This window comes from Desmodus rotundus, chromosome 13, assembly GCF_022682495.2.
Source record: "Desmodus rotundus isolate HL8 chromosome 13, HLdesRot8A.1, whole genome shotgun sequence".
NCBI lineage: Eukaryota > Metazoa > Chordata > Mammalia > Chiroptera > Phyllostomidae > Desmodus > Desmodus rotundus.
The window spans coordinates 92,802,033-92,822,572 of NC_071399.1; the positions used below are offsets into that span (position 1 = coordinate 92,802,033).

General features: G+C 54.1%; 1 long non-coding RNA gene across 1 annotated transcript; it reads right to left on the minus strand.

The window, feature by feature from the left end:
• Positions 1-3,860: 3,860 nt before the first annotated feature.
• Positions 3,861-12,456, minus strand: LOC112310653 (uncharacterized). The gene is made up of 2 exons (XR_002975389.3): positions 12,117-12,456; positions 3,861-4,131 (listed from the first exon to the last, which is right to left on the minus strand). It is a non-coding gene; the product is annotated as an uncharacterized lncRNA (long non-coding RNA).
• Between the last annotated feature and the right edge of the window lie 8,084 nt (positions 12,457-20,540).

A 20,540-nucleotide genomic window follows, 5' to 3' on the forward strand; every position in this document is an offset into this window, starting at 1 on the left:
GCAGCCCTGTGGAGTACGGGCTGGGTGCCTCTGCCATTACAAGACCTCGGTGCATTATTTCTTGTCTCCACGCCGACAGCCGCACAGCCGCTGTGGCCGTCCCTGCGGTCCCCGTCGGAGAACTGAGGCCCGGAGAGGTTAAGCACACAGGCAGAGGTTCCTCCAAGAGACCCTGAAATTCCATCGCCATTGTTTATGGGACAGCGAGAAGTCAGATGAGCGAGCTCTGCCTTGAGAGCACCATTTTTACTCGAACTCCTCGTGGTGGCGCTGGATAAAATCTAAGACACCATAGTGTAAATGCAGCCCAAGAGGGTACCCCTTGGAAGCATGAAATTAGCAGAACGGAGATGCAAGGCTTTCTGGAAACCACACAGGACAGGTTGCCTCTCGCTGGCCCAGTACCTGCTGGAGGGTTGACGGCCTCCCCCAGCACGGCCTGACGGGGCGCTCCCCGTATTGGTGCGGAGGGCAAATCTAGTGTTTTGGATACACAAATATTTAAAAATGCGGGCTGTGATCTCTTCTTGCTAAGAGAGGTCTGGCGCCTAGAGCAATCTAATGGGTAGAACGATCTGGGAAGAATAAATCATCCTGGGCAGGAGACTCCGAGCCCTTAGAGACTGGCTTCAGTCCAGAAGGAAAACAGAGCCAGGTGGGAGGACAGGGGAGGGGGAGGAAGGGGCCCAGTCCTGGGAGAAGGGCTGTGTCTGCCTCCAAGTGAAGAGCTGGGAACGGGGCCTGGAAACTTCTGTTACCAGGCTGAAGGAGTCCCTTCACCTGCATGCATCACAGTCTAAACCTGAGCAGGAGTTTGCAGCCGAGAAATCGAGGGCTTATTAGTGGAGGGAGGGGCACCAAGCCCGGGGTCACAGGCGAGCCAGTGCTCCCCAGAGCAGCCAGTGCTCCTCACGGGAGACCTGGCTCCCCGGGAGCTGCTAGGGGACAGGGGCTATGATTAGCCATGGAGCCTGAGGAGCTGGGGTCCGGGGCTCTACGGATGGGCTGGGGCCAGGGTGGGGAGGAGCTGCCCCTGTGTCAGGTCCAGGTGTCAGCCCTGGAGCGGCTCTGTCCGGGTTCCTGAGGGGTGTCTGCGGGGCCACTCAGCTGCATGGCCTCAGGCTGAAACACAGCTGAGGTCAAGATGTCATCTATTTTTTTTTTAGTATACTTTATTGGTTATGCTGTTACGGTTGTCCCAACTTTTTCCCCTTTGCTCCACTCTGCCTGGCACCCGCCTTCCCTGCCGCAATTTCCCCATTAGTTCACGGGTCATGCATAGAAGTTCTTTGGCTTCCCCATTTCCCACACTATTCTTACCCTCCCCGTCTATTTTGTACCTACCAATTGTGCTACTTATTCCCTGTACCTTTTCCCCCGTTCTCCCCCTTCCCCCTCCCCACTGATAACCCTCCATGTGATCTCCATTTCTGTGATTCTATTCCTGTTCTAGTTGTTTGCTTAGTTTGTTTTTGTTTTTGTTTTTGTTTTTTAGGTTCTGTTGTTGATAGTTATGAGTTTGTTGTTATTTAACTGTATATTTGATCTTCTTTTTCTTAGATAAGTCCCTTTAACATTTCATATAATAAGGGCTGGGTGATGACTACTTTAACTTGACCTCATCTGGGAAACACTTTATCTGCCCTTCCATTCTGAATGATAGCTTTGCTGGGTAGAGTAATATTGGGTGTAGGTCCTTGCCTTTCATGACTTGGAATACTTCTTTCCAGTCCCTTCTTGACTCAAGGTTTCTTTTGAGAAATCAGCTGACAGTCTTATGGGAACTCCTTTGTAGATAACTCTCTCCTTTTTTCTTGCTGCTTTTAAGATTCTCTTTTTCTTTAACCTTTAGCATTTTAATTATGATGTGTCTTGGTATAGTTCTCTTTGGGTCCAACTTGTTTGGGACTCTCAGTTCTTCCTGGACTTTGTATGTCTGTTTCCTTCACCAGATTAGGGAAGTTTTCTTTCATTATTTTTTCAAATAAGTTTTCCATTTCTTGCTCTTCCTCTTCTCCTTCTGGCACCCCTATGATTCAGATGGTGGTACATTTGGAGATGTCCCAGAAGCTCCTTAGTCTTTACTCATTTTATTTTTGAATTCTTGTTTCTTCTTTCTGTTCCAGTTAGATGTTTATTTCTTCCTTTTGTTCGAAATCATTGATTTGAATCCTACCTTCCTTCCCTTCACTGTATATTTTCTTCATTTCACTTAATGTAACCTTCACTTCTTCCTGGGTCTTTTCTGTGCTGTGACGGTACTCCGTGAGTTCTCTGAGCATCCTGATCACCAGTGTTTGGGACTCTGAATCCGATAGGTTGCTTATCTCTGTTTCAATCAGTTTTTTTTGCAGGGGGGATTGTTCTGTTCTTTCATTTGGGCCATGTTTCTGTGTCTCCTCAATTTGGCAGCCTCCCTGTGTATTAGGTGCAGCTGCCTTGACTCCCTCTCTTAGTGGCATGGCCTGTTGTAGAAAAGGCGCCTCATGTGTGGGGTGCCTTTGGTAATTGGCACCAATTGTGCGGGGCGGAGCCTTTGGTAATTGCCAGGGCAGGGCAACCGCTTTGTGGCTCCGTGTGGGGGGAGGGCTCAGAGGGGGCAGTGCCACTGCCGGGCCTCTGGAGGTCTTCCCAGCACTCGCCGTGCTTCCAGTCACTTCACTCACCTCCCATATGCAACTGGCGCCCTTCCAGCTGCTGCCATGGGGGGTGCATATGTTCTAAGCCCATGCAGGCCCTTTAAGCAGCGAAATTCTGGCAGTTTCTTCCACCACCCCAACCCACACTGTATTTTACAGCCAGAGGTAATGAGGGCTTCTCTTCCTGGTGCTGGAACCCTGGGCTGTATGGTCTGGCCAGGGGCTGGGATCGCTGGCTCCCAAGCTATCCCGCCTGATTTTTATCCACCACGCGTGAATGTGGGACCGTCCATTCCGCTGCCACCAGAGCCACCTCTCTGCACCACATGGCTTCTCTGCCCCGTCTCTGCGACTCCACCCCTCCCACCCATCTGGATGAATGTGGCTTCTTTAAATCCTTGGTTGTCGGGCATCCGTGCAGCTCGATTTTCTGGCGGTTCTGGGTGTTACTAATTTTGAGATCTGCTTGTAATTCTTTCTATGGTTGCTAAGGAGGCAAAACATGTCTACCTACGCCTCCATCTTGACCAGAAGTTCCCAAGATGTTATCTTTAGATGTTATCTTCAACATCTTCTTAGTCCTCACCCAAGAGTATGTTTATTGATTTTAGAGAGAGGGGAAGGGAGTGGGGGGGAGAGAGAGAGACATCGATTGGTTGCCTCCCTTATGCACCCTGACCAGAGATTGAACCTGCATCCTTTTAGTGAACGGGACAACACTCCAACCCACTGACCCACCCGGCCAGGGCCCTGAGACTTTCCTAGGGCACTTTGGTGCTGACCAGAGGTGCTGTCCTAAGGGCTTAGTGATTAAGGGAGGGAGGGAGGGCTGTGGATGGACAGGACGGAGAAGGGCTCATGCTAAAGAAATGGAGTTTGCCCGGTTACACGCCCCCCCCCTTTACTGTCCCCTTCTGCTTCCTTCCCCTCCCCTCTTCTCCTCCCCGTTCCCTGCCTCCTCCCATCCTCCCTGTCTTCCTCCCCTGAACACCCACCTCCCACTTGCTCTCCTGGGACTATCCACCCGCCCACGTTCTACAGGATTCTGCAGCCTACCGAAGTCGATCAGACCCAGAATGGCTCTGAGGAGACGGGAGAAAACTAATGAGCAGGAGGAAGAGCAGGACGGAAAGCGGGACTTGGGGGCAGGGGGTGACACGGAGAAGGGATGTGGCCAGCGCTTTCTAGGCTCTCGCGCCTTTGTTCAGCGTGAAACATGAAGACAGAGACGGGCCGTCTTTACTTTATGTAATTACACATCAAGGTGCACGTGAATCTGACTTCAGATTGGAATCCTGAGACCGCAGACACCAGCAGCAGACTAGTAGCCGTATTCTTGAGCATCGCGTGGTAAGCCAGAAGCCCGGAAGCCGGTAGATACTGCGGTCGCTACTTCAGAACAGCTTTGGGCCGAGTTCAGGGGGCACAAGGGGGACCGCTGCCCAGGCCTGGGGCAGGCTTCCTGGAAGAGGTGGCGACCCGAAGCTGACACCTGAAAGACAGAGAATACAGCTAAGAAAAGGGTGTGAAGGGGGAGGGGAGGTGACCCCTCTGTGGTCAGTGTGTGGTCTCGCACAGGGCATGCTGTGAGCAAGCGCGGCGGATTTCTCAGGAGCCATTCTGGGCCCGGCTGGCTCTCAAAAGGCCTCGCACAGAGCCTTGAAGAGGCAGCTCCCATCCAAGAGTTCCGGAAGCCCAGCTCCGCCCCTCGGAACTTTTGGAGCCCCCTCCATGCGCCTGCTTTGGGCAGCAGAGCCTCTGGTGCGTCTCCCAACTCTGAACGTATGGGTTTGCTTAAGACTCAGAAGTCAAATTTAGAGACTGTGGTTGCCTATGTTGTGGCGGGGAGTGTGTCTCCTCTCAAATTTCACTAATGTGTAATAAAGATGGAGACAAGCCATGTCTTTCTCGTCCTGAAAGTCTGTGTCCTCCTCCTCATCATTCATGGGGACGTTTGCGGGCTGCCCACAGGAAACCCCTATCTGGTTCTGCGAGAGATGGGAGCGCAGAGCTTTCTGAAGGAACTGGCCCCTTGGATGGACAGGCCCAAAATGTTTGCTCTTCTTGTATTAAAAAAAAAACAAAACCTGCTTCATTGACACCGCCCACCACACCCCTAGCTCTTCTCCTGGAAGCAGAACAGGTTACTACTGGGGAAAATGGACAATTCCCTGGAAGCAGGGAGCCCCAATTCTCTTGGGAAGTGTAGGTTGATTCTGGCAGGGGCCTTATCAATGAAAACCTCACAATTCATTCATGAGTAGGAGAGTGCCCACCTTCCTACATCACTTGAAAAGGAGACCTACGCCAGCTGACCTGAAAGTGAGACCAGGCTACCTAGTCATAAAGTAAAGATGAGGGAGGTTAAAATACATTTGTGTTTCCCCGCACTTGAAACATCTGTCCGCAAAGCCGGAGGACCGCGAGGAATGCAGGTCCGGTGTGGAATGCAGGTTTGATGAGAACGTCGACGTTTGGTCCAAGTCGCTGCTGCGTTGGGCTAGGCCTGTTCTCCAAAGGCAGAAGGGCGTGCGGAAGGAGCCGAGCTGGGGAATGGGATTCAGTTGCGCCTTGTAGACGGTAATGAGAAATCCAGACCCAAGGAGAGACGGGCCCAAGTTTAGAGGGAAAACTGACCTAAACGGAAAGACATGTGCGATATTGGCGCAGGGATCGGGAGGTAACCCTTTGAGAAAGCTGGATGGGCTGCACTCCAAGTCTAGAAATAAAGGCGTATCTTTACAGGAGTAAACAGAAGGAAAAGTCTGGGCAGAAATCAAAGCAAACCATGTCAACTCCATCTTGGCGACATGGAGGCTGTGCTGTTTGGAAACCATCCCACTTCGAGACATGCTGGCGTTCACAGAAACCTAAGCGGGGCCCCCGAGGCCAGACTCAGGACCGAGGCAGGAACCCAGAGAGGGGAAACTCTGGGAAGACCACTACTCTAAGGCCAGTCCCCGGTGGCCAAGGCCCAGTGGGGACCAAAAGCCTCACGGCCGCCACTGCCGCCGCCACCACCACAGAAAGCCAGATTTCCGATTTTAAGGCAAAGGGCTCTTTTTATAAAGTGACCAGAAAAAACAAAGTCATGTATCCGCTTTGCTTTATTTATTCCAAGTTAGAGAGGGAACGAGTTTCCCCTAATAATTCATAGCCAAAGGCCAGGCCACCACGAATTTGATGGTGAGAGACATCCTCGTTTGGTACTTCCTTGGGTGCCGAAAAAAATAAACGCAAGCTGTCCCTGGAGAAGCGGGCTCTTGGTCTTCAGCGATTTCCCCGGGTCAGTTTGCACGGAACACGCATGCCCACACGCACACAGGCGGAAGAAACAAGGAAGCCAGCCGGCTGCGGGGCGAGCAGCAATGACCGTCCTCCTGGACGTCACAGAGAGTGGCAACGCCACAGACAAACGTGTGTAAAACGGGTTCGTATGTTTTGTTTCCATTATGCATTTTTATACTGCAAAATTCGATTGGTTATTTTAAGGAAACTCAGCGGGAGAATAAATATGGAAAAGGATAACACACTCTCCGAAAGACTGGGCTAATTTCAAAAATAACCAAATCAAACCTCAAGGAAATAAAAAGTACAATTAGTAAAATATCATATAAAGCTTATGAGCAGATTACACAGCAGATTGGATTCAGCTGAAGAAAGAATTCATGAAGTAAAATAGTAAAAATTATTCTTAAAAATGTTAAAACATAAAAAGATACTAAAATGGTAAAAATCGGCACACTGAATTAGTGAATCTGCAAGGCAGGCAACACAGTGAACCCCACGTAGGAAACACAGAAGGATCAACCCAGACACACCGGCGTGGCAGCGCAGATCTCCAGGAGTGAAGAGAAGACGCCCACGGACGGAGACGGGTCAGCCTGCAAGGCCACAGCACCCGGACGGAGAGTGGGCTTCCCAACGGGAAAAACCACACCGACGGAAGACAAAGGAATCGCATCTTTAAAGCGCAGGGAGGAAAGTAACTCATGAAATATCACATGCACAGCAGAACTCCCTTCAAGAACGAGCGTGAAACAGAGACGTTTGGGGGTGGACACGGCCTGGGGACACGACAGGGACCGATCGTCACAGAGGGACTTAAGGTTCCCCAAGCAAAGGCGAGGGGCCAGGGAAACAAAGGTGTGCAGCATGCGAGGGCGTCCTGGGCAAGGACACGCTGCACGCGGAGGCGAGGCGTCTGATGACTGCAGTGATAATAAGAATTATTACCATTATTATAAGGTCTAATGTGGGGTCAACGTGGAGGTGAGCACCAGCTCGAGGGGGGCTGGTGGGGGCTGGTGGCGCAGATTTGGCACAGCTGCCGTCTCAAAGTGCCACACGCCTGCGGCCGTCACAGCAGAAGCTCCTTTCTCATGGTTCCGGGGGCTGAGGGTCAGAGATCGAGGTGTCCGCAGGCTTGGTTTTCTCTGAGGCCTGTCTCTGCAGCTTGTAGGTGGCTGCCCTGTCCCCACGCCGTCACATCCTCTGCCGTGTGTGCCTGCCAGTGTCCCTACCTCCTCTCTTCATAAGGACGCAGTCTCATGCCATCAGGGCCCGGCCCTATGACCTCACTGAGCCTTAATTCCTCCGAGAAAATCCTAAGTCCAAATGCAGTCACAGGCTGAAGGCCCGGAGGGGTGGGACTCCAAGAAAAATTTATGGCTAGGGGATAGAAGCGGGGCACAGAATTCAGCCCACAACAGGGACAAAACACTCCGGAGTCGTCGTGCCATCTCCTGAGAGGCTAATAGGTGACATTCACATTCACACCCACCGGTGGCCTTGACCCGGCATCTCTCCGCCCCATCAGAGGGAGAAACCCCCGCCCTCCCCCTTCCCTGGACTAAGTAGGCAGCCTCCTCTGTGCTCACAGCAATAGAAAGATGTTTTTGTTTCACACTTTTAAAAAAACCAAAAAGAAATTGAGCCAGTAAACAGTTCAAATACAGATTTCTTCTCTCAGGACTTGTTCAGTTTCAAGCGGCTGACCAGGTCCCAGACTAAACATTTGTCCTGGCTCCAGGCCTAGCGCTGACCGCAGGAATCTGTCCTTCCGCGACCTCCATTTCTAACACCACAGCCCCGCCCCACTGTCCCCAGCGCCACCTTGCTTATTATTTGAAAAAAAAAATCTAAGTCCAGCCTTATCTTTGCCAACATTTCTACATTATAAGCTTTTCTTAGGCACAAACAAAAAGTGTAAAAGTAACAAACTCACTGGAAGCTTCTTGGTGTTGGACTCGATGTGCTACCTTGTTTTTGCGCCTGGCTGTCACCAAACCACGAACTGGAGGACCAAGACCCGTGTTCACACAGGGAGGAGGGCCACGGAAGGGAAGTGCTCAATGACCGAGCATCAGCAGTTTCGGCTTCCACTGCCCACAGCCACAGGGGAAGCAGCCAGGGTTAATAATGAACGGCTATCTTTCTGGGCTTCGTCAGGGGGCGGCCTGTACAAGAACAGGCACAGGGAGACAGAAACAAGAAAACAGCCCCCGGAAGGCCTGCCGTGGGAGGGATGTGAACGATGCCCCAGAGAGGAGGTTTTGGCTCAGACAGGGGCTCTGCTTCTGGGGGACCCCAAGCAAGAGCTCTCTCGTGCTGAAGAGCCAGGGAGGTGACGCAGGACGTCAGCTGGCCAGGGCAAAGACACGTCGGGCCGAGGTAGAAAGGAGGAAGAGCCAGTCTCAAGTGTTCAGCAGAAAACGAAGCAAGAGGAAGCCTCCTTAGAAACATCAGCAAATGAGTGGATCCAAAAACTGTGGTTCAGTTACACAATGGAATTCTATGCAGCAGAGAGAAAGAAGGAGCTTATATGTACCCTTCGCGACAGCATGGATGGAACTGGAGAGCATTATGCTAAGTGAAATAAGCCAGCCGGTGAGGGACAAATACCATATGATCTCACCTTTAACTGGAACATAATCCACAGAAGAAAAAAGCAAACAAAATATAACCAGAGACATTGAAATTAAGAACAATCTAACAATAGCCAGAGGGGAGGGGACAGTGGGGAGAGGAGTTTTCAGGAACTACTATAATGGACACATGGACAAAACCAAGGGGGAGGGTGGAAGCAGGGGAGGTAGGTGGGTTTGGCTGGGGTGGGGTAGAGAGGTGGGGAGAAAATGCAGACAACTGTAATTGAATAACAATAAAATAATTTTTTAAAAAAAAACAGGGTTGGAGAGATGACATCTGGAAAACAAGCCTCAACAGAGACACCTCTGTGACCGAATGGTCTGCAAGCGAAAACCTCCCGACGCACCCACCTGCCCTGGCAGGAGGGCCTGGCCAGGGACAGGGGTGCGGGGCGGGGGTCCCAACAAAAACGCAGAGATGCGCAGAACTTGGGCCTCGTCTGCGGACACCCATGCCGCCCCTGGGGGAGGCTCTTCACCCGTTTCACCCGAACGGAAACAGAAGCCGGTTTTGTGGGTTCCCTGTGAGTGAGTGAGCAGTAGTATTTTCACGTGGTGCAATTATAGCTGCACAATTACGGTTTGCGTCGCTGATGTGGGTCCATTTATCCAGTCGGTCCTTTCTGATGGCAAGTCCTAAGTTCACGAAATTCTCCAGGTTTTGTCATGGAGGCTTCTGCATAGGGAGACATTTATGGTGCTTTTTTTTAATCCTCACCCAAGGATATGTTTTTACTGATTTGAGAGACAGAGAGAGAAACATCCATGTGAGAGAAACATTGATTGGCTGCCTCAACCTGGGATCGAACCCCCAACCCTGGCACATGCCCTGATCAGGACTCGAACCCACAACCTTTTGGCGTGCAGGATGATGTTGCAACCAGCTGAGCCGCCCGGCCGGGCTTCTGGCACTTCTCAGGGCAGATGTTTGATTCCTTAGATGGCATAAAACTCGGGAAGCAGCGCCCGGCCAAGTTTATCCAACAAAACTGCGTCAGTCCGCTCAGGCTGCCACAGCAGAACACCCCAGGCTCGGAGCTGAACCAACAGATATTTATTTTTTCACAGTTCTGGAAGCGAGAGGTCTGGAGTTAGAAGAGAACTCTGTTTGTGGCTTGTGGCTGGCGCCTTCTGGCCGTGTCCTCACCTGACCTTTTCTCTCTGCAGCTGCAGAGGACAGGCCACCCTCCGATGAGGATGCAGCCTATTGGATTAGAACCCCACCTTAAACCTTGTTTACCCATAAATACCTGCTTAAAGGCCCTGGGTCTAAATACAGGGGTGGGGCGGGGGAGGTCCCTGAGCTGTATGGCTCAGTGGGTTGGAGCATCATCCTGTAAACTGAAAGGTCACGGGTTCAATTCCCGGTCTAGGGCTCATGCCTGGGTCATGGGTTCAGTTCCTAGTTGGGATGCATGCAAGAGGCAACCAATTGATATTTCTCTCCTTCCTTTTCTCCCTCCCTTTTCCTCTCTCTAAAATCAGCAAGCCCTGTCCTCAGGTGAGGGTAAAAATAAAGTTCTGAAAAAAATACAGGGGTGAGCAAAAGTAGGTGTATTCTTGTACAATTATGGATGAATAATTGTATTATTGACGCGTGTTCTCTTTGTCCAGACGAACCGCTGTAACCCTCCTTCTGCCCACCCCTGCGCGTTCGCACTGGGGGTTAGGGCTCCCACGTGGGGACTTGTGAGGATATATGCGGGACTTATGCAGAAGATGACGACCTCCAGACTCACGGATCCCCCCCAGCTGAGCGGAAAATCATCACCTTTGCCTCCACAAGGCGCGACTTTGAATCTTCTACCTCCTATCTGCTAAAGTAATCTTGAGCCAGTTTCTGAACAGAGTTTTGGGAGGGTCTTCTTTTTATAACACGCAAAGTTTCAGAGCTGTGTGATGGGGTGGGGTCAAAAAAGGAACTTCCCCGGCTACAATACACTGGCCAAGTTAGGGGAAAGGCACTCGAATCTATTCCCAGTTTCTCAGGGTCAGTCGGCTTCCTTATTTTCGTTTCCTCGTTTAAAGTATGCACAGCTGGACTGGCAGGAATTGTGTCGTTTGCCCTGCTTTCTGAAGCCGCCTTCCTTTTCCTTCCAAAAGTGAAAAAGGATTAGGATCAACAGCTAGACCAACTAGCCTGCGTGTGTCTTTCACAGAAAGAAAACAGAATTCACTTACTCGGCTAGTCATTTTCCTACAGCCAAACCTTCTGTCCTGGAGCTCTTCAAGCTGATACTGTGTTGAATGATGTCACTAATGTTAATTGACAGGTTGCTGGAAACCTTCATTAAAATCTCTCATTTTCTGTTCGAGACCTGTTTATTTTGTTACAAAATTAGAAATCAAGGAGGAACTTCCAGGGAGGGGGAAAAAGTGGGTGTGTTGTGTGTGTGTGTGTACACGGACGTGCATTCTGGCTTTTAGTCCAGGAAGCTCCTTTGCAAGAGAGAGAGAAAAAAGTGAAACAAGTAGAAAGGAAACTAGACCTGTGTTTATACAGTTCTCCACATGGGCCCAGGACTTATTTTTTGCAAGTTTGTAAACTGGCCTTTCAGTTTAAATTGAATAAGTAGGTGCAGCTGAGTAAATGGAGCGCCCGGGTCCACGGCCATGTGTTTCCACTTTAGCATTACATTGAAGAGGAACAGAGGGGGTTAGAAACGAAAATAAGAACGAGAGATACAAGACAGGCTACATTTAAAGGGAAAACGTAAGAAAACAAAGAGTCAAAACAGAAGTCCTCTCTGCCCCGGCCTGGGAGAGGGGACAGCGTCCCCAGAGCCACCGTGTGGACCTGGGGGCAGTCATGGGCCCTGGGGGGAGGAAGGGAGTCCCACACTCTGAACCAGGGGGTGTCTGGACGGGACTTCAAAGAGTCAGGAGACATTCCAGGACGACCTGGATTCCAGAACCGTCCGTCCACGGGGGCCCCCCAGAGCTCACAGGGGAGAACCATTGAGCTGCTAAAGACCAACCTAGAACCCCAGTGAACCCCTAGAACGGCGACTTCCTTGATTGCCACTTGTCACAGGTTGAACTGTGTTCCCTCAAACTGTTATGTTGAAGCATCAACCCCCAGTATCTAAGAACGGAACTGTATTTGGAGAGCGGGTCTTAAAAATAGGACTGAGTTACAGCGAGGCTATTGGGGTGGGCCCTGACCCAGCGTGGCTGGTGTCCGTGCGAGAAGGGCAGCACCAGGGGCACACATCTGGCACAGGCCACGTGGGGACACAGCAAGAAGACGGCTGGCCATCTGCAAGCCAAGCAGGAGGCTCCCGGAGAAGCCAGCCACGCTGGCCCCTTGACCTTGGACTTCCTGCCCCTGAACCGTGAGAGCAAACAGTTCGGTTGTGAAAGCCTCCTGGCCCGTGGCCGCCCGAGCAGACTCACTTGTTGCTGAACAAGCCCCTTTCACTGCACCGGTTCAGCTTAAGCTGGGCCACTGTCCCTCCAGCTCCCACAAGAAATTAAGGGGGCTTCTTACCCCAGCACCAACGGCCTCCGCATGTAGCTCCTGCTTCCTGAACCACCCACAACTTACCCCTGTGCTCTGTGACGCTCCCCTCCGGGGTCGGACCGCACTCCCTCTCAGGAAGACATGGTGTCGTCCTCACGCCTCGCGCCTCAGCAAGAGGCCTGACCTGGAAACAGGGGCTTTTCGGAGGCAATAAATTAAGGTTCGGTCAATATGGCCAGTGTTGTTATCACCTGGGGAAACCTGGACGCAAACACAGGCGGAATTCCGCGCGCAGCTGAAAGCAGAGGCCAGTGGCGTCTGTGCCAGGCACGGAATGCCAGGCGTTGCCGGTGCACCAGGAAGTCACAGGAGTCGGGAGGGAGGCAAAGAGCAGGGGACAGTGCCAGCGAGGGCCAGTGCTGCCGCCACCCGGATGTCCAACTTCCGACGTCCGGAATTGTGCGGCTGTGCGTCTCCCGTTCCAGCCCCACAGTGTGGGGCACTGTGTTCTGGCAGCCCCGAGAAAACTCTCTCGGTCCCTGTTCACGGCGCTTCTCCTGCCATCCTCTGGAAGCGTGGTGAGAACCACCTCCTGGCAGGTGCAGGTGGCATCTGCTGTTTCAGGCAGGGGTGGCACTTAATGGCCTACAGGCACATTTGGTCTACTGGGCCTACCTCTTCAGACCCCTCTCCCCCCCACACCCCACCCTGTTCCGCTGTCCAGAATGCCCGGCATCGCTGTACGCACCCCCCCACGCCCCGCTCCTGCGAACCCTGCTACTGGAAGCAGCAGAGTCTTACCACCCAACCTCAGAAGTGACTCTGTCACTTAGGCTGCATCCCTGGACACCTCGGGAAAGGGGGAGGGGTGACGCAGGTGTGAAGACCGGGAGGTGGGCCTCCCTGTGGCCATCGTGGAAGCTGTCTCCTCGGCAGACCTGGGACTCCAGACCCAGCCCTTCCACGGACCGACTCCTCCCACGGACGGAGTGCCTGAGTTGTTTTTATCACATTTAGTGAGAGCCAATGACAGCAAGGCGGCTGGCCGTTGGAGGGGCTGCCTGTGTTTTCCCGTTTAATCAGTACCCCAACCCCGGAGACGGGCATCACTATCTCATTCTCATAGGTGGAAGCTGCTGAAGGTCACCTGGAGAGTGAGTGGCCGAGGCTGTAGACTTGAGCCTCAGGGCTGCCTCCCTCCTGAGCAGCGCCCATGGCTGAGCGCGCTGGACTCCCGAGCTCGTCCCAGAAGTGCTGCATGTTCCTCCTGACCTGGGCCCCCGCGGTCCGCTGCTCGCTGCTCTTGCCCCTCTTCCTGCAGCCGGGGCGGCTCCACCTCCCTGGGGCCTGGGGGATGCACATACACCCTCCCCCTTGGGGGAGAGCCTGTCTCTGGACACAGGTGGGCTGTTCGGCCAGTTCCCGCGAGTCGGGCTGCAGGGTGCATCCTGGCCTGACCACGCAGCCTGCATGCTGCCTGGCTCACCTGCTGGGAGCCGCACCTGCGCCAGGTCTCCCACTCTCCCTCTCGGTTCACCTTTCTGTCCAAACGCTGAGTGCTGCGACTTGGAAGGGTGTGTTCTAGGCCAAGCAAGCCAGGGTTTGGGGCCCTTGTTACAGGCGGGGGGCCACCTCCTGACCATATCAGGTCCATCATCCGAGGTGACCGTCCTCCGCCTCAGCTGAGCAGGGATGCAGGGAATTACACCTGTGCCCAGTGCCCCCAGTGGGGGCTTCTGATGGCCAGGAAGGACCGGGGGCCCCGCCGGCACGCGGGGGATCGTTGCCCCTGTCCCTTAGTCATCGAGTTTTAGGCTCTTGACTTTTTTTCCAAATCCACCCCCTCTGTTCCTGGGATTACCAGAGCTGGCTTCTTGGCAGAGGCTGGACTTGGCCTTCAGGGTGTTTGCTCCCAGGAGGTCTCCTGGTGCCCGGCCTGCCCCCCTCCCTGCCACCCACAAAAACCCCAGGCTGCAATGCCACAGCGGGCAACCCTGGCGCTGTGTCTCCGCCCCTCCTGAGGGGTTGGGACCGTTTCCCATCTGTCTCTCCCCCCACCCCCACCCTGCTTGCTGCCACCAGGAGAAAACTAGAGGCCCACATTCCACCTCAAAGGAAAGTGCAGGGCTCATGTTTCAAACGACTGCAGAGGCTTCAGCTTCCACACAGGGGCCACTCCCTCTCCGCAGCTCCAGGGACCCTGGGCACAGAGCACAGCTCTCCCAATGCACGCTCAAGGTCGGGGTGAGGCCCGCTCTGTGCCCCACCCGGTGAATCCTGGACTGCCGTGGCAGCCCCCCAGCATCCTGCAGACCCCTCGCTCTGTGGCAGTCTGAGAGAGGCGGCGGGGGTGCAGGACACAGTTATGTGAATAAAGGCCCCGCGTGCCTGGCCAGGGCAGAGGGGAGGGGTCGACAAGGTTGAGAAGCTCCAGACCTTTCACGCAGCAGGTGTGTCCTGGAGCTGCGGCTGTTACTGGCCGCCGGCTGGTGCTACAGGGCTACCCACAGCCAGCCGCTGGGCCCCCCCAGTGGGTCCCTGCAGCTGATGAGTAACTACCCTTCCTGTTGCAGGGTGAGCTAGGGAGCCCCAGGCCAGCCCCCATGCCTTACCCCTCCGTTACAGAAGGGTGCCATTCCTGTTCCCCGAAGACCACGTGGCCTTCTTCCTGCCCTTTGAGTACATTCTCCCAGGCTAATGATCTCCCGTGTTTAATAGGCTGTGGGCTGTGTGGCCCTTCATCCTGTGCCTCATTAGGAGCTGGGGCACCTTCCACAGGCCCACGGGGCACTGGAAACATCTTGCCCACTGCGGAGTGGGAAAAGAATGCCTGCTTTGCAGACATATGATGGGGGCTGCGGGGGGGTGTGTCCAACGCCCGGCACGTAGTAAATGCTCAACATCTCAGTCTTCCTTCTCCTCCTTCCCCTCGAGCCTGTTCATCCGGGTGGGGCGAGGAAGCATGCCGTCCACAAGGTGAGAGCTGCCAGGGGAGACGCCTGCACACCCTCTGCTCTCTCTCGCCTGTGCTTCCCGTTCCAGCCTCAGCTGCCCACGGGCGGCTCCGGGCGCCCCAGGGCGAGCTGCTCTGGAAACAGTGTGGCCCTCGCTCAGCAGCCTCCCCTGCCCCTCTGCAGGTGATGGCCACGTAACGGAAGGATTTTCCTTCCCTCTTCTATTTCCCCTCTTTCCTTCCTTCTGAGACGAATGGGAGGATAATCTGCTCCCCTGGAACCCTTTCACCCCCGGTATGTGCCCTCACACTGCGCCCTGGCCCGGGAAAACGGGAACACGTGTGTGCGGGAGCTGGGCGGCCCTCCCGCCAGGCTTCCTGCCCCCGAGTAACTCACCCAGCAGGAAGAACACTGTTTTTCTTTAAAGCTTGAGAGAATAAAATAAAATCCCGTATCACAATTATTCCCTTTCAGAGGGAAATGCTGCCCTTTAATCTCCAAGTTCTTGTCTCCACCTCCAAAGGTGGCGGCCGGGTGACAGGCAGACTCCACATGGCTGCTGGGGGCGGTTAGAGCCTGCTCATCCGCTCAGACGGACAGACGCCGACCGGGGACGCATGGCCTGACTGAGGGAGCATGTACTTCTCCACAGCTGCAGTGGAGTTCTTCCTTTAACCAAATCCGCAATATAATTCACTCGTTTAAGTGTTGAAGCTGGGACCCTAACCGGGTGGCTGAGTTGACTGGAGCATCGTCTGGACAATCCCAGGTTGCAGGTTCGATTCCCGGTCAGGGCACATACAAGAACCAACCAATGAATGCATGACTAAGTGGAACAACAAATCAATGTTTCTTTTTTCTCTCTCTCAAAAGTCAATAATAATAATAACAATAATAATAAGTATGCTGTGAACCCAAGTGCATTTTTTCCTGTTGTTCCTCTACCAACCTTTCCCTGAGAAACACCCCCCCTTTTATTTAAACAACAAGCAATGGCGAGCACCCAAGGCCCCTCGGCTTGGCTTCCTCCTGAGGCAGACATCAGAGAGGTGATGTGTGTTCTCGGACCGAAACCTCCGCTCAGGAATCCCCATAAACTTCCTTACACTTCATTTCAAGGACCGCTCCCCACCCTGAGCGTAGGGCTCTGGCCGCCAGGCATCGCTCTGTCCACCGGGCCTTGTTTACGCGTCCCCGGTTAATAAAAGTCTATATTTAACAGATGCACTCAAGCACCTTGGAAACCCATTTTCACCCAGACCCGAGCGCTTTCTGGGACGGAATAAAAGGCGCACAGCATTGGCCTGGCGGCCCTCCATCGCGCGGCCATTTATTGTCAGGGAATGCAGCCGAGGACGGCTCCCGCGATTTCCTTTTGATTTCGGTGCGTAAATCTGCTCTCACCTAGAGCTGGGCCACAGCCCGGTGCAGACGCACATTAAACTGATTACTTCTGTCTGAGCTGGCTGCAGAATGTGGGCTCTAAATTGCACATAAAAATGCTCCCTAAAATAGTACCACCTGCCTGCCGAAGTATCATTTTCTTTCCCAAAGACAGACCCCCGCGCGCTGCTGGCGTTCTGCAGCCTCCAGAATCAGGGATTGTCGCCCTGTCTACGTGGGGTGTGAGCCAGGCCCAGTCTGGGGCTTCCTTCCCAGGGGAGACAGCCTGCTGGGGGCCCCTGGCAGTGTTTGGGGGCTTGCTCGGCAGGCTGTCTCAGACATCCGGGGACCGGTGTCTCCCTACCAGAATCGGCGATAATGGAGAACAGGCAAGGGGCTGGCAGTGGGCGGGGCGGGGCTGGCCCGGAGGGAGTGGAGAACAAAGAGGCAGGAAAAGGTGGACACACCCCAGAAGGATCAGAATCCCCGAACCAGAGCTCTCCAAGCACTGGGGAGAGAGGCGAACCCAGGGAAGGAGAAAGGAAGGAGTGCCAGACTGAAAACGAGCAACTTGCTCCAGTGGTTGAAAGGCAGAGCAGCAACTAAACCCAGGGAGACAGGCCACACTGTGGTCACTTCTCCTGATTAATGACAAGGCTCGCGCCCCCTGCTGTCTCTCGAACAAGTGCTATGCCCCTGGCTGGGGTGGGGGAAAGCCAGGTTTGGGGAGAGGGAAGGTGGCCTGCCCACGTGGAGGCCCACCATGAGCTCTGACTCTTAGGCTAGCTCTTCCCTGACTCCCATCCCCGATGCTCAGAAAAAGGGGCTCATCTCATCCCGTCTTGGGGGGCCAGGCTCACAATGCCCCCAAGTTCCCCTGGGCACACGAGCCACACAGGGACCCGAAAGTCCTTGGACATATCTCGGTCGTGTTGTGCTCTGGATTCACGGCATCAAGCGTGGAAGATGGTAGAACATCTCGGCAGTCAGGACAGAACAACCCAAGACCCTGACTTGCCCACGCAAATCTCTGTTAGCTCAGAGGGCAGAAGGCGGGCTGCTCTCCCCAGGCTCTGGCTTTGTCTCCATTTCCGACAGTCTGGGGTCCCTCATCCTGTTCTCAGACATCTTCCGCTTTAGCCAAGCTCCTCAAAAATCACCCGTGTCGAGTCTCCACATCCCCCACTCATGTTCCATATCAGACCTTGCACCCACCTCCCGAACCCGCCCCGGCTACTTCCCCCGCCCTGACGGAGCCCACCTGTAACCTCTGACCACCAAAGGCAGAGTGGGCTTGCAGCCCATCGCTTGTCCTCTCCACGGTGCTTGACGGTGTTGCTCTTTCCTTTCTAGAGCCTTCCTCCTCTCTGAGCTTCCCAACACTCCCCTATTCTCCTCTACCCTGGTGATTCTTCCCCTCCCTTACAGATTTATGTTCTTCGGGTTTTGAAGTCTCCTTCTCCCACATCGTCCCACAGATGTGAATGAGTCACCCAGTCCCGGTTCCAGCCCCCATACGCCCTCTGCATTCTGCTGCTACCCCCCACCCCGGGGTAGGGGGAAAAACTGTTCCCACCAAGGTCCTTCTGTTGGGCTGAGGAATGAGTGACTCCCAAAGGGACCACGTCCCAGCATCTGCAACCTGTGGGTGTTGCCTCCCACGACAAAAGACACTTTGAGGATGTGACTGAGTGAGGGTCTGAGGAAGGGGGACCCCTGGCTCACCTGGGTGGACCCCACATTTAATCAGGAGTGTCCGTGTGAGAGGGAAGTCTGACACAGGTAAGAAAGGCCAAGTGCCAGCGGTGGCCGCTGAGCCCAGAGGGACCGATTTCACTGCCAGCTGAGGAACACCAGCAGCCTCTGGAAACCAGAAGACGCAAAAAACAAATCCCGCCCCCACCACCACCCCTGCTCCCGAGCCTCCAGAGGCCACGGCTCTGCTGACACCCTGGCTTTACCCTGGTGAGTGTGACTCCAGACATCCGGCCTCCAGAACGGGCAGGGAATAAACATGTTGTAAGGACGTTCAAACTTCAACGCTTGTCGGCACGAGATAGACGGCAATACAAAGAGAACCTTTCACGGGACCTCGCGGCAACCACGCACCAAAAACCTAGAAAAGACACACAAAAAACAAAGAGAAAGGAGCCCAGACGAAACACAGTGACCCAGAAGGGAAGAGATCAAGCAAAAGAAGGAAGAACAGAGAAAAACTGCAAAACCACCAAAAAACAATGCGTACACAGTAACGAGTACACACTTGATGATGACTGTAAGGGAACGTAGATCACACACTCCAAGACGAAGACGGAAGGGACTAAAAAGCGGGGCCCAGCTACCTGCTGCTGGCAAGAGGCTTCCCATGGAAAGGCGCCCCAGACCGGAAGGGGAGAGACAGGCAGGGCCAGCCCACGCAGGTGTAAGCGAGAGAGAGAGAGAGAGAGATATCACACACGGAGAAAGCCATCGGTCCAAAGACAGGATATGACAGCTGTGAATATCCACACCCCCAACCTGGGAGTGTCCACGTGCACAGAACAAGTATTAGTGGGCGTGAAGGGAGAGGTGCAAAGCGATACACTGATGGGGGGGGTTTAACACCCGCTCACGCCAGCGAGCTATCCACACAGAAATACCGGCCGTCCACATCCCCAGCCACCAGACTGAGCTAACAGCTATTTATAGAACATTTCTTCCAAAAACAGCAGAATGCACTTTTTTTCTAAGTGCACATGGAACGTTCTCCAGGATAGATAACATAATAATATGTTCTATTATTTATCGAGGCCACGCAACAAGCCTCAATAAATTCGACCCGCAACCCAGGCCCCGGGCCCTGAGCCGAAATCCAGCTGCAACCCCTGGGTGCATGGGATGACACCCAACCCACAGAGCCACACGGGCCAGGGCCGGTTACTCATTTATCTCGGTGTGAACTCGTAAATTCTCATTTTATTCTATGGGTTATAATGCACACACAGGCACACACTGCCTGGTTTTTACTCACTGAGTCCTCAGATACTCAAGGAGCTTCTCCCTCAGGCCGGGCACTCACCCAGATTCCAGCTCGGCGGGTGAAGGAGACGCGTGGCCCTCATGCCCTCACTCGCTGAGTAGACACAGGCGCTGTTATCCGGGGGTGCTCTCCCTTGTCAGCGCCCCTGGAGCACCCTTGCTTTTGCCAACACATTCATTCAGCCACCTTTGTCTCCAGGTCTCTCTGCCCTTGGCCCGGAGAGCCCCAGGGGCGGGCGGCAGCCCCTGCTGAGCACAGTCCTGGCCCCTGGGTGGCACTCAGCTCTGGCGTGTGGCTGCTGACCCAGCGAGGGAAGGACCCAAGGCGTGAAGGGACACAGCTACCGCACACTCAGATGCAAGTTGTAAGGTAAGAATATTGCTGAAGAAACCCAGCCTTTACTCCCGTCTGCCCTGGGGCAGAAGCAGCCTGTGAGCTCACTTCCTGGCCAGACTGCACATGGGGAAAGAGGGAAGGGTCAAGAGCACTTCCGAGGTGTCTGGTTCTGAGCCCACGGGGGAAGGTGGTGCACACACCTCGCCAGGGGACCTGCAGAGGACGTCTGTGGGTGCAGTCGAGCCCCTACGGGCCAACTTCGGCCACGGTCAGCCGCAGGAGACACGGGCCTTTCTCATCTGTCCGTCCCCTTGTACCTGCACGGGGCTAGACCTGCAATTCCTTGGGAGAGTCCACAGCCAGCTCGATACAGGCGCTGTATGCAGTACCTGAAAGAAAAATGCCCGACAGGAAAAAGGCATGTCCACGGAGCTGCAAACCAACAAATACAGCCGTCAACCCCTGAGTCCTTTGGGACTCTCTCCTCAGCCTTTGGGGAAATAAAGACATTCATTCCCACTTGTAAAAACACATGCAAGGCAAGCCGTGTGGACTGGTCACACAGTCCCTAAACATTGCCCAGCGCCTGATTTTCAAGGTACTTTATTTTTAGACACAGGTCGCAGCACTGAGCTCCGCCCCCCTCTGCCCAGGCACAGGCTGCTTGCGCTTCTTGGTGGCTGAGGGGGGCGCCCTTTGGGAGCCTTTGGAAGAGCCACGGAGGGTCTTGAGTATGTTTGTTTATACATCAGAACCATGGGGCCAGAAGAAAGGACAGCCTCAGTAAGAGAGGAAATTCTCATTAGCAGGAGACCC